The sequence below is a fragment of the Mugil cephalus genome, chromosome 4, assembly GCF_022458985.1.
Source record: "Mugil cephalus isolate CIBA_MC_2020 chromosome 4, CIBA_Mcephalus_1.1, whole genome shotgun sequence".
Taxonomy (NCBI): Eukaryota; Metazoa; Chordata; class Actinopteri; order Mugiliformes; family Mugilidae; genus Mugil; species Mugil cephalus.
In genome coordinates, this window is record NC_061773.1 from 25,815,067 (window position 1) to 25,827,680 (window position 12,614).

The following is a 12,614-nucleotide window of genomic DNA, read 5'->3' on the forward strand; positions in this document are numbered from 1 at the left end:
TTTTTCAATCAAATGTGTTATTACGTGATCGCTGATGGAAGCGCATAGGTGAATTAGCCCTATGTCATGTTCGGGGAAATCGCATGTGCGACTCTGTTTATACAGCTTGTATAGAGATATGACACGCTTTTTTGTTTTTAAATCGATTGTGGCAGTGCACTGGCAAGACCGTGAGATCAGCGAGCTGCTCTGCATCCGAGGAGAAGAGGAGATTTGGTACCAGATCTGCTCGTCCCGAATATCTGGCGCTTCCAGATAATGTCACGACTTAGGGGATGTTGACGTTGCGTCTTATAATTGGTTGGACAACAGGAAGAAGCGAAGGCGGAAGAGAGGTTAGCAGTTAGCGGTTGCTAGCGAAGCAGAGCAACTTATCGGTTTTGTTTTGTCCTTTTATTCTTTGGATAAATTAATAAAAGCTGTATTTTTATTACACTTTTTCAGGATAAAAAACCTCTTAAATCCTTTTGCACCTAATATACAAATTGAACTTGAATTATTTTGACATTTTATCACTCTATTTTTTATGAATAATGTGCTGTCATCGTATTTTTTGTGTTTTGTGGAAAATTCAAATTCTAAATAAAAAACTTTATCGAGCTATCTCTTTCGAATATGATGTGAAAAATAAAATAAACCCGTGTCGTATAACCACGAACCGATCTCGCTGTCCAAGGCGAATGTAGTCGAACATATAGTCGATGTCATCTGGAGGTGTTTATCTTGTAGTGTACTTAAATGTGTAATGATGACGTTGTTGACGTGTGAGAGGGAGGAAAAAAAGCTCTCACAGTCAGACCCTGGACTTCTGACGATGTGAAAGCACACCAACGGCGGGTTAACCCCCTGAGAATTTAATGTGAAAGAGTATCAGTTGTTTTTTGGATTGGTGGGTGTTGGTGGTGGTAAACCACTTCTTAAACCAGATCCTTTCCAAACCTTAACCAAGGACTAACAGTGCCTAAATGTAACCACAAACATTTTGAATAATGAGCCCAAGTAGTGTCTGGTTTATGATCAGTGCCTAGTTTAGTCTGAATGCAAACGACATGCCGGCATTCACAAACATTCACAAATGATAAGCTCCTGTACCTTTGACACAAGCAGGTATTAACTTATTAGACAGGTGCGAGTAATAAAACATTTCACAAATTAACCAGCAAGTTAAAATCTGCAGCATTAAACAGTTCAATTCAATTGGATTTATGTAGCGTCAATAACAACTGACACTATATAATAGAAAACCCAGGATAAAATGCTACAAAATCTTTTTCATGGTTGCCGGTGTAACGTCCGTGTGTAGTTTTCACTTCTTTCCAGTTGTGTCCGTGTAGACCGGTGAATATCAGTCCCTCGGTGACAGGTCTGAGTTACGGTATGTAACAAAGAAAAGGAAACTCTAGAATGAAAGTGACCAATGAGAAGCTCCATCTCCTCCTGCTGGAAAACCACACACCCACCGGCCAGTTCCCATTTGCTGCCTTGGCAACGGTTACCATGGTCACCGCAGCAGAGGGAGCCGTGTGAGATTACAGCGTTTCTTAATAGGGTCAAGGTTTACAGTTAAATGATAGTAAAGCCGGCTGGATGCTAGTGAGTGGACTGCTGGGTGAGTATTTCATCAATCGTTAAGGCAAAAGCACTTCCTAAATCGCTTGTGAAGGACTAAGACAAATCCAGTGCGCCTGTAGTTTCTCTAATTTCTGGTTTACAGCATCCGCATTGCAACTAATGTGCTGCTTTAATAGCAAAATTAAGTTAGGTGCAATTACATGCGCGCTGTTTCATTCATATGACCGAATGTGGTCAGAGATGATTATATGATGAATGTTGATCACCCCTCTGAAAAGGTAAATGGCTTACACACCCACGGCCACAACATTATGACCACTGACAGGAAACGTAAAATAGCATTTAAATCATCTTGTGACAATTCAGTGTTTTGCCGGGAAACTTTTGGACCTGGCATTCAATGGAGTGGATTTTACCTAGGGTTAGGGTCATCAAGTATCTGTGGGATGATCCACAGAGGTCCTTCTTCTCAACCCACAGCACCCAAAGTCCCCCACTTAGCAACACTAATAAACACCAATAAAGCTGTGATGACTTCAAGTGGATATTGTCGCAATTGTGTGTCCTTCCAGATTAATTTAATAAACAGTACATGTGTAGTAGACAAGTTTCCCACAGCTCAGCCCTGGTCAGCATGAACTGGACAAGGGCTCCGGTCATGTTGGATAAGATTCCTGCAGTGAGTCATTATCACCATCACCATGTGAGACATAGAGAGAATCCAAACTGAGGTTCTGTAAGCACAGACTGTGCCTGATGCAATAAGTAAATGTAAATCCTACAGAGGCAAATTTGTGCATTTGTGAATAAATATGACATGACTTGGCATAAGAAGGGAGTCAATATTTGAGCTATACATAGAAAATGATGCAAACGGACTCGTAGGGAAGCGGAGCACATGCTTGGCTGACAGACGTTTTTCACACCCATGCTGTGGTTAACAGAACCTACACATCATATCAGTCCATAGATTGAGAGGCAGAGCCTGGGGAGGCAGAAATAAGGCGACAGATTTGTCCGTTGTTTAGATTCCGAATGAACGGTAACACTGCTGTCGGACGTGTTCGCACACCACTAATGGGCTTTCTTGTTGCAACATATGCAGATAAACTGGGCGTATTGTAAACTGAGTTCACTGGTTAGTACCATAGACTGTATATAAATATGGACAACATGTCTCCACTTCCTTGCATTGGCCAAACTGATGCTATTTTCCCGGGAATACGGGCGGTGACATCTTGCAACTTTGGAGCCAGAGAACGGTTAATTTCGTTTAATTAATACTTCGGTCATCTCTATTTGCACCAGTTACAAGGATATGTTGGCTTATACACTGTACTAATCTTTAAATTTCACAGGACAGCTTTATGCAGCGGTCGGCATGGCAACTGGTGGTCGCCTAAAACGAAGCTTATCCAAAATATGGATGCTTGAACATGCATCAACATTATATTAACTACCTAAAATAACTTAAACCATCCTTGAAAAGGATGTATTTTAGTGTTTTAGTTTGGCCCAAGTCCCGCCCACTAACATGGAGGAGTGGAGCTTATGTCCTATACTTCAGCCAGACACCAGGGGGAGCTCTACTGGCTTTGGCTTCACTTTAGAGGAGCAGTCTATGTTTAGTACACGGTTTGACTTCACCAGATTCATCTTCCCTCAGGGCTCCCACTCTGCACACTCCTCTGAAAAGTACAGTTCCCCTCCAATTGTGCATATTTAAAAAGCATCTGTTATCATGTAACACTCGGTTACCACTGACACTCTAGGGAGGAGATACCAAAGAAGGGAACCGGAGCAGAGAAAGAGAGGGCCAAGGTCTAATGATTAATACTACTTCACCGTTTAACATTATAAACTGTAAAGCGCTGCAAACCGATACAGTCTACGATGCAAACAACAATGAATGAAACTGACTTTCACCTACAACGTCGAGGCTGCGTCGTAATGATCCTGGCAGAAAAGGTCTTCATCTGTGCATGGATTTTTGAACAGGTGGCCAGCCGCAAGACACACAAAACTATTTAGGGCAGCATATTGTCGTATCAGATCCACAGGACACTCAAAGAAGTATTACAAGTTAAAAGGGTTCTGTGGGAGCTGCTGTTATGGAGGCAGATAGGAGATTTCTGCGAACAAACCAACAGGTACTTTCTAAACAGAGGGTGACTTACAGTCATTGTGCTGACAACAGAGATATAGGTATATGTAAAGCATTACTGTAATGTCTTCTGCCTCCAGTTATTTACTCAAATGTGTTGGATGCACATTAAAAGCAATTTGTGGGGGAAAATTTGAAAATATATATATAAAAAAAATGTCTAATCATCCAAAGATTTTGGGTCAGTGACTCCATGTTGAAGACATATGAACTAAGACACCCTAGGACAAGAGTGAGTCAGTAAGTGTGTGTGTGTGTTTGATGCATCGTTACCTTCCTCATGTGGGAGGGAAATAATGACATCAATGGACATCCACAGGCACAAGTTAATATTCTTGAAGTTGTGTGACAGATGGTGCATTCAGAGACACCATAGAGAGCTTTAAACTGATGTCCTTCATTATTGTAGTTAGTGATTCAATTATATATACAGCGTTATAAAACTTTATTCACGCTGATCAGGCATAACATCATGTGGGTGGGTGCTACGTGTCTAAGTAACATCCGCACAAATGTCAGGCCCAAACGTTTCTCAGCAGAACACTGAATTGTGACAAGATGCCACAGCCTGTCAGAGGAGGTACAGCAGTGAGGTAGGATCCAGGAGAATTAACAGGATGTTCTCCACTGAGCCATCTGACGTCTCCTTTTAGTGGCAGGATAATAAAATGAGAGCAGATTCAACAAGACTGGCGATATAATACACGGTGGCTAATGGACCCGAGGAAAGTCCGCAACAGCCTTCGCGAACAGGATCCTGTAACCGTCACGAGTAACATCCAAGAAAGGGAATCAGATATGAAGAGCTACTGCTTGAAGGAGCCGAGTGCACTCCACGAGCATCTAGTAGCACAAATGACCCAGCTGCTACAAAATGGGATCCTGAATGGCTAATTGAAGGCTGTACACTCCTGATCCTGAAAATATCCAGTCCCCTCAGAAGGGATCGGTCCCCTCCAACTACCGGCCATTAACTTGGCTATGGAAGGTCCTGTCAGGGCATCATAGCCGAAAAGATGAGTATACACATGTATCAATACATGGAGCAAAGCATTAGCTACTGGTGGATATGCAGTCACCCAAGACTGTAAGAGCAGACAGACAAACCTGTCCACCACCTGGATTGACTCCAAGACTCTCAGGGCCTTCGTAAAGAACTCAGTGGAGATTCTCGGCCACCCTTGCTGTTCTGCACAGGCCTTAACGCCCCCAGACAGATTATTACCAAGAGTGGGTATGGATATCGTCTAAGGAAGCGTGCAACAATCACCCACCTCCTATATATGGATGACAGCCAGCTGTTGACCCACTGAAGCACAATGCCAGGATCTACAGAAGAAGGAACAACGAGAAGAAGGAAGGAAGGACCGGACTACCAGAAGGCTACCTAGCTGTTGGCAACCTCTTATCGTTCCAACCTTTTTGCAAAAAAAACACCTATTTAGGACATTGTTCATTCATGGTATTGGTCTCTTCTGAAAGTCAAGTTTCTATCACAAAAGTCAGAATCACTCTATGTGGTGTTGTTCTTGAGTGACCAAAGTTGGCGCACAGTTAAAAAATAAGAAGTTCACTTGAATTTTTGGGTTTTGAAAAAAGTGTTGGATCCTTTAAAGACTTTTATCAATGAAAACAATTGAAAATTACATATTGCATCATGCAGCATTTACTCAAACACAACTCATGTGCAGAGCTCTGATTGGTACAAAAATTGGTACATATTTGACCCAGGGGAACGTTAAAGGAATAAAACTATCTTGGAATCCCAAACTGAAACCAAGAAGAAAGACAAGGAAGCCCCTTACGATGCATAGAAGGTCTCGCCCCAAATCCAGCACCCTGAGGTCGCACACTAAATTTAATGAAAGAGGCCGAGCATTATCAAGAGTCAAAACCACTACCCAGGATGAAACAACAAAGATCCAGGAGTACATCATGAAGATGGCTCCCTCTACACACAAACACACCCACACACACACTATTAGAGACATTAATATTGTATTTAAATCCACCTCCTTCCCGACATAGTAGGGAGCACGCTCAAAACTCCCTGCCAATAATATAACATCAACATGGATGGGTAATCCCAGATTAGACACTGCACAACAGACCTCCAAAGGATTGAGAAAGTGTTCACTGGGGCAAAGGCAGACGAACTGTACAAGGCTTTTAGTTCAAGACAGCGCCTCAGTCACAGGCACAACTCTGCCTTCTCCTAAAGTTCTGCTCCGATCTGCCCTTAATCCATTCTCACATAGATCTCAGCTAAAAACTCCGTCTTTAAATCCTTCACGTGGAAATCAAAACCTCAGAACAATAACAATGTGACTGAGAGTGTACGGATACTGTGTTCAGAAAGCTTCAAAACACACCACCCACTCATTACTGGCACTGAATCAGCTGCTGGCACTTCTTTCTGGCAAAGGTTGCCAAAAGACGCTTGATGCCAAAAGATGCTGTACTTGTCTCATTCAGTGGCAATAAAGTGACATTTTACGAGCGGTTACTTGGTTTTTATAAAGAGAAAGCGTGGAGGCCTTTTCGGTTTAGATAGATTTCACTAATCTAACGGCGACACCGAATCTGACATCAGTGATTATTCCAACGAGTCGTCAGTAAATAGAGGTACAGACTTGGCAATCTGCATCTGTGCCAGTTAGCCTTCTGCTTTCTGGAATCCTGACATCCTACTCATTTGCAGTTTTCTGTTTAGAGAGTGGCAGCGCTGAATGCTGATTTGTTTCGATACAGAAAAGCACAATTTAACCGTTTAGCCCAGTGTAATCACATCATCCGACGCATGAAATCTAAATAAACTGTACTCACGATTGTTGACAACTACCCTAATTAACCCCTGTACTGTATGTTTTTTTTTTTTAACACAACAATATGGATCTCTCCATATTCCCGTTCCATCGATGCATCACAAACGTGGAGCTGAACAGATGGTGTGCTGCTTTGAAATGGAAAAAGTAGAAAAGAAATCTCCAGATGCAGCCACCGCTCATAGAGGAACCTTCATCTAGATGACACATAGTTTTGTCAGTGGCCTTGAAGCCAAATTACACGTAAACGCCTGATGTTACATGACAGAAAGTAAAATACTACAAAAAGGATGACGCGGAGTGATCACAAACATTCACTTTATTGTTTTATTGTTCATTTATTGTCGGACAACATGGACGAACTTATCTGACAGCCCTCCAGAACGTAACTTAAGAAGTCACTTAAGGTTTGACTTCATCAGAAAATACAGAATAAATTAATAGCTGACACTACATGTGAACCACAACCCCAGGTTTCTGTGTCTGGATTCCAGTTGTTTCTTCGAATGAAACCTTCCATTTCCTTCTCTTTTCTTTGGCAGATATCTGTAAAAAAATATCTGACTGCCTTTCAAATCTGTTGGTTCAGTCAATCATCTTATTTTTAAATTAATTTTACAATTTAGACGCTATTAAAGCCTATGATTCAAACTAATGCTGCTAATCTCCATGATCAACAGTCACTTTTTGCCTCTCGGTGGCCGTAACCACGGAGACGTCCGCTTGCTGTGACGTCAGGTTCATACCCTCTATTAGAAGTGTCAGACTGATGGTGTTTAGGGTGTTACCGTGGTCTCAAACCGACTAACAGCGTTGTTTTTGTGTGTGACGTCACCGACTGGTGATGCTAAACTTAGGATTTTGTCAATTACGTTCATTAAAATAATTCTCCTTTACATTAACGGACCAGTCACAAACACGCCTTCTTCGAAACATGCCGTTTTATGTCCGTTTTATGTTCGTCGTTCTGCACGAAAACATCACTTCACGTTGTGACATGACATCAGCGGCGAAGGGAAGCTTGTGGAGAGCGCCGTGGGCTTGTCATGCTAATAGCCTCACGGCTCTGCAGACTGTGATGATGAGTATCATATTCTCAATAGAGGATAGATTGGTTTGATGACTCACTCAGCCTAATTACGCGGCGCTCTCTCCTTTTCCATAAGTGACTGTGTCAAAGGACGACCATACAGTGAAGCGTATGGTGCAAATTCGTGTGTAGCGTGAGCGACAACGGGCCGACAGACGAGGCTTTCGTTTGTCATTATCCGTCTACGCGCTTTCCTCATGAATTATGCAGACACTGTTGTGTTGTTCCTACAACTCGCGGACACGCAAACACTCAAGCAGACGCACACAGACCTTTGATGGCTTTATTCAGAGCGATTTTCCTTTCGTTGACTGCCTGGTTTTGTGTAACCAAGAAAACCAACGCTAAAAGCAGTGAGAATTAGTGTTAATGGAGAAGCTTGAACCTGAGCTCAGGAGCGCTTCATTTGTTGTTTTAGGTTTAATGGTTTGTTCCTTCTCTGTGGAGGCTAAAACAAATGACAGAATTTAAATGATACACACTCATATTCTCGAGGTCAGAGAAATTAAAATAAAGAGAAACAATAGAGAGATGTTCTAGATTTGTGAAACTTTCTGCTGTGTATTCTTCAAAATGACCAGTCTGCCAGATGTTGAATGTTGAGCAACTATTTTTGCTTCGTTTTACTTGCAACAGCAATTAACACACTGTATGGTGTGTGTTAATTGAAACACCTTCCTGTAGATGTTTCAAAATAAGAGCATTATTTTGTGTATGTCCACTGACACAGTAGGGAGCATCATAATTGGATAAGGATGCAGATTGTGTTAAGTTTGTATTAACAGCTTCATGTAGTAATTTTGAACAATGCAACCGGGAGAGAGATCTCTTAATAAAATACATCAAATTACTCTTGTGAAACAGATGTAATAAGAGAAAATGAAGCCCTGTTACCCTCTGTGGGTAGATAAAGGTCTCAGTCACATTTGAGTAAAATAATCTTATTTCTATACATGTCATATGATCCTTTTCAAAGGATATTTTATTTTCATAGACCCTCTGCAATTACACCATGGACCACTAGGGGACCACGGAATCACTGGTCTAAAATACATGTTTATATTTGTTTACCATTTAAGGGGAGGGAACCATATATGGTAAATGGAAAAAGTCTTCTTACAATAGCACTCTCGTGTTAAAATATATTTAAAAAGTATTATTTTTTTTTACCTCTTATCATTCCAGCCTTTTTACAAAAACAAAACTATTTAGGACATATCCAAAGTAAATTGGCTGCTGTTCATGAACATATTGGAGCTCATTCATGGTCTTGGTCTCTTTTAAAAGCCAAGACTCCAAAGTTTCTATCACAAAAGTCAGAATAACTCTAAGTGGTATTGTTCTTGAGTAATCAAGAACCAAATTAGCTTTCCACCAACATGTTGCACAGAGCTCTGATTGGTTCAAAAAGCTACTGCTGTCCCATGTACGATAAGTAGTATATTGTAGAGTGTTTGTGTACAAAGGATTTAGAAGGATCACCTCCTGGAGGCTACATTCATGGCAAAACGGGACCGGTACAACTTCCAAATAATCTCCGTGCTGTCCTCAAGAGACAAGATCTGTGTCAAACATATGGCTCGCGGCCCAAAAGCAGCCAAACAAAGAGATGAATTTGTGCAAAACTTGCATTGAAGACATCAACTGTATTTTTTTTCCAATAAAAGTAACTGCTATATCTAGGGTTGACACACTTTTAGTTTAGTTTAGTGACTCTAAACAAATCCATTCAGCATAAGGATCGTTCTGAGGGAGCAGAGGTCCTGAAAGTCCGTGTTTGTTCCTAATGCCTGTTCTACTGGGGCTAATGTACGCACGCATCCCGGGGCTTAGTCTGCTAAAAACCAGTCCAAAAGTAATCTCACTAAAACACAAACGGTCGACAACGTTATATGTTTGAGTTTCACTGGGGCAAACACAGCTGCTGTGCTATTGTCAGTGGTGACTGACATTATACATAATACATGAAGCCATTTTATGTTCACACAGCGTATAGTATTTTAATGTCTGTGTTCTCATACACAGACATTAAAGGACTGGATGTTAAGTCAGGTTAAAAAAAGAAAAGAAAAAGCTTTTTCATGTTGATGTTTTTGTTTCACTCTTCTCGGACGCAAGGAAATTTGACATAAAGCACCGTGAGTACGTTTTAGGCTCTTCAGATGTTTAGACTGTTATTCATTTCCTGCAACAGATTGTGTGGCTCCCACAGAAACCTGGCTGCCCAAACACAGAGTCTATCTGGGAGTACGCAAAGACAGAGAAGACACAATCTGTGGTAATGAGTCGTAGCAGTGATGGACTGAGAGGGGGGTAAAAAGAGACCACTCCTATTTGCAAGGGTTAAATATTGTAAAATGTGCCTTGTACCTTCTCGTCTAATGTAGAAACATAGAAGGTTGCCAGGTTTGCAGTTGCTCCAGCGTTAATTGGTCCCCAGCAATGTTAGGTGCTGTAAGATCTCAGCCAAGCGTCCTATGAAGCAGATGTGCAAAATCTGTTCGCTCAGACCATAGACTGTATAGAGACGCCCGACAGAACAGCTCCTCTAAGTGAAGCCAAAGCAAGTAGAGCGCCCCCTGGGGGCTGGTTGTAGTATAGGTCATAAGCTCCACCTCCTCACATGTTAGTGGATGGGACCAAAACACTAAAATACAAATAATTTTTTTTCAAGGATGGTTTCTGTCATTTTAGGTAGTTAATATAATGCTGATGCATGTTCAAGTGTTAATTTTTTGGATACATAGCGTTTTAGTTAGTTGCTTGACGTTGTAGAAAGACGATGTGGCTTAATGGCAACTACCAGTTGCCATGCCAACTGCTCCCTAAAGTGATATCATAGGACCATGACAGTATTTCCACTCATGCAGGCGTAGAACATGCTATAGTTAGCCATTGGCGACCGTCTCGTGGTGTGTTCAAGTGCAACTTTGTGGCCCAGGAAAAAAATATATATATCGTGGTTCCACTCTGGGACCGATTTAAGGAAGTGGGGACATGATGTCCATATTTATATACAGTCTATGGCTCAGATACTCGTCGCCTATGGCATTGTCTCACATCAACTGTGTCTGGGCCACAAAGTTGCACTTGAACACACCACGAGAAGGTCGCCAATGGCTAACTAGCATGTTCTACGCCTGCATGAGTGGAAATACCGTCATGGTTCTCATGAGTCTTGACTATTTCCTGTATTTCTTTGTGTTTCCTGGTTTTATTTGGTGAAGTTCTGACTTGTTGTTTCTTGTCTTGTGTTTTTACCCTCCTTTGATCGTTGGATTGGTTTCTCCTTCTGCTCTCATTGTGTGCATATATCGCCCCGTCATCCCCTTTAATATGACAAACGTTTGAAAACCAACGTCTGAACATTAAATAATCCTCGAGCCACTGTAGTGCCACTCACCTCCCAGCCGAATGCCGAACGTGTTTGTTAAGGTTTGATCTAAACTAGACGTCAGATTCGACTGCGTGTCCTCTCATGACACCGTGTCTGAATAGTTGCGGCGGTGTTTGTGTACTGGTCTCTGCGCTCACAGCGACTGCTTGAATGAATGAACCAAATGACACAGATGTACAATGTTTGCGCCACGATTTCAACCGAGACTAATGAGCGCGTAGCCCCTACTAATCAGTTTGTCTTGTCGGAGCGAGCTGAACGTAGCCTCAAAACGATTAATTGTGATGGAAACAAGTCACAGAGGAATGGCAATGAGACATCGTGTTTGGGCAAACGACGACAGCAAAAGAGACGGCTTTTATGATCGGGAAGAACAGCATCATCACTGGAAGTGAAAAGGTAATTTACTGATGCAACAGACTATTCAGACTATGTAGGAACTGAATTATGACTTTAAAACTAGTTGTCGCTACCAAATGTTTTTATTTCAGTGTTGACAAGGTGCAAGTTTATATTATTTATGTGCTTATGTGTCATATATTAGTCACGTAAAATCAGTATAATGCAAGATGAACATTTATAATGCAGTAAGGTTGACTTAAGTATCCACACTTGAGCATTTACACGCACAAAAACACAGCATTAGAGGTGGACGATACTGGGAATTTTGGTATCGACCCAATAAGTAAATACAGGGCTAGTATCGCCGATACCGATCATTGAATAACTTCGTAATTTTCCCTTTAGTTTTATGATTATGACAAAAAACAGGACAAATATTTAGGCAAATAAACCTGTTTTTCTTAACCAATTAAAAAAATTAAATAATTTAACTGTATAAAATTGAACTGTTTTAGAAAAAAGTCATTAGTGCAAAATAAGATTAAGGAACAATGTAACAAAAATCTGAATGTGACAATGTAAACAACACAACAACGATGGAAAATAAAGTCAGTAACAAAGACATTTGAGCAAAGTAAGTAAACGAAAGCAACGATATAATAATAAATGTAAAAATTGCTCAGAGAGGGAAACGTTGACTCATTCATTTTCCACCAAAGAAGTGAGTCTGAATCCCGTGTAGTTGTTTTCTCTTCCGAGTTACGACACATTTCAATAACAGCATCAGTTGTGTGATGCTGCTGTGATTCTAGGATTTCAACGTCAAACTCTGACCACATCCACCTTTTCCTACAGGTGAGGATGGAGAAGCTCCTGCAGACTTGGAGAGAAGCTGAACTCGCGTGTGACGACTAATTTACTGGACGTACAGAAGAGAAACTGTAACAAAAGCATTGATCTCATCACGCTAGTATCGTACTAGTACTACGGACATTTAGATCGACACACCCAACCCTGCACAGCATCCTCCTTTCATTTAAAGAGACCTGAATATGTGGACACACAGTGTTGAGAAACCCTTGTAGGATTTTTACGTTTTTATTTACTTGCCACAGATTAATGTCCCAGAGATCCGGACCTCAAAATACATTATGAAAGCATTTATGGCAATTATAGACGATAATCTAATCTATGTTATGGCAAGAACCACTCAACTAAACCAAG

General features: G+C 41.2%; 1 protein-coding gene across 15 annotated transcripts in view; it reads right to left on the bottom strand.

The window, feature by feature from the left end:
- The window catches only part of LOC125006854 (calcium-dependent secretion activator 1), a 140,194-nt gene that overhangs the window by 119,785 nt on the left and 7,795 nt on the right, over nt 1-12,614 (bottom strand). The window lies entirely within an intron of this gene.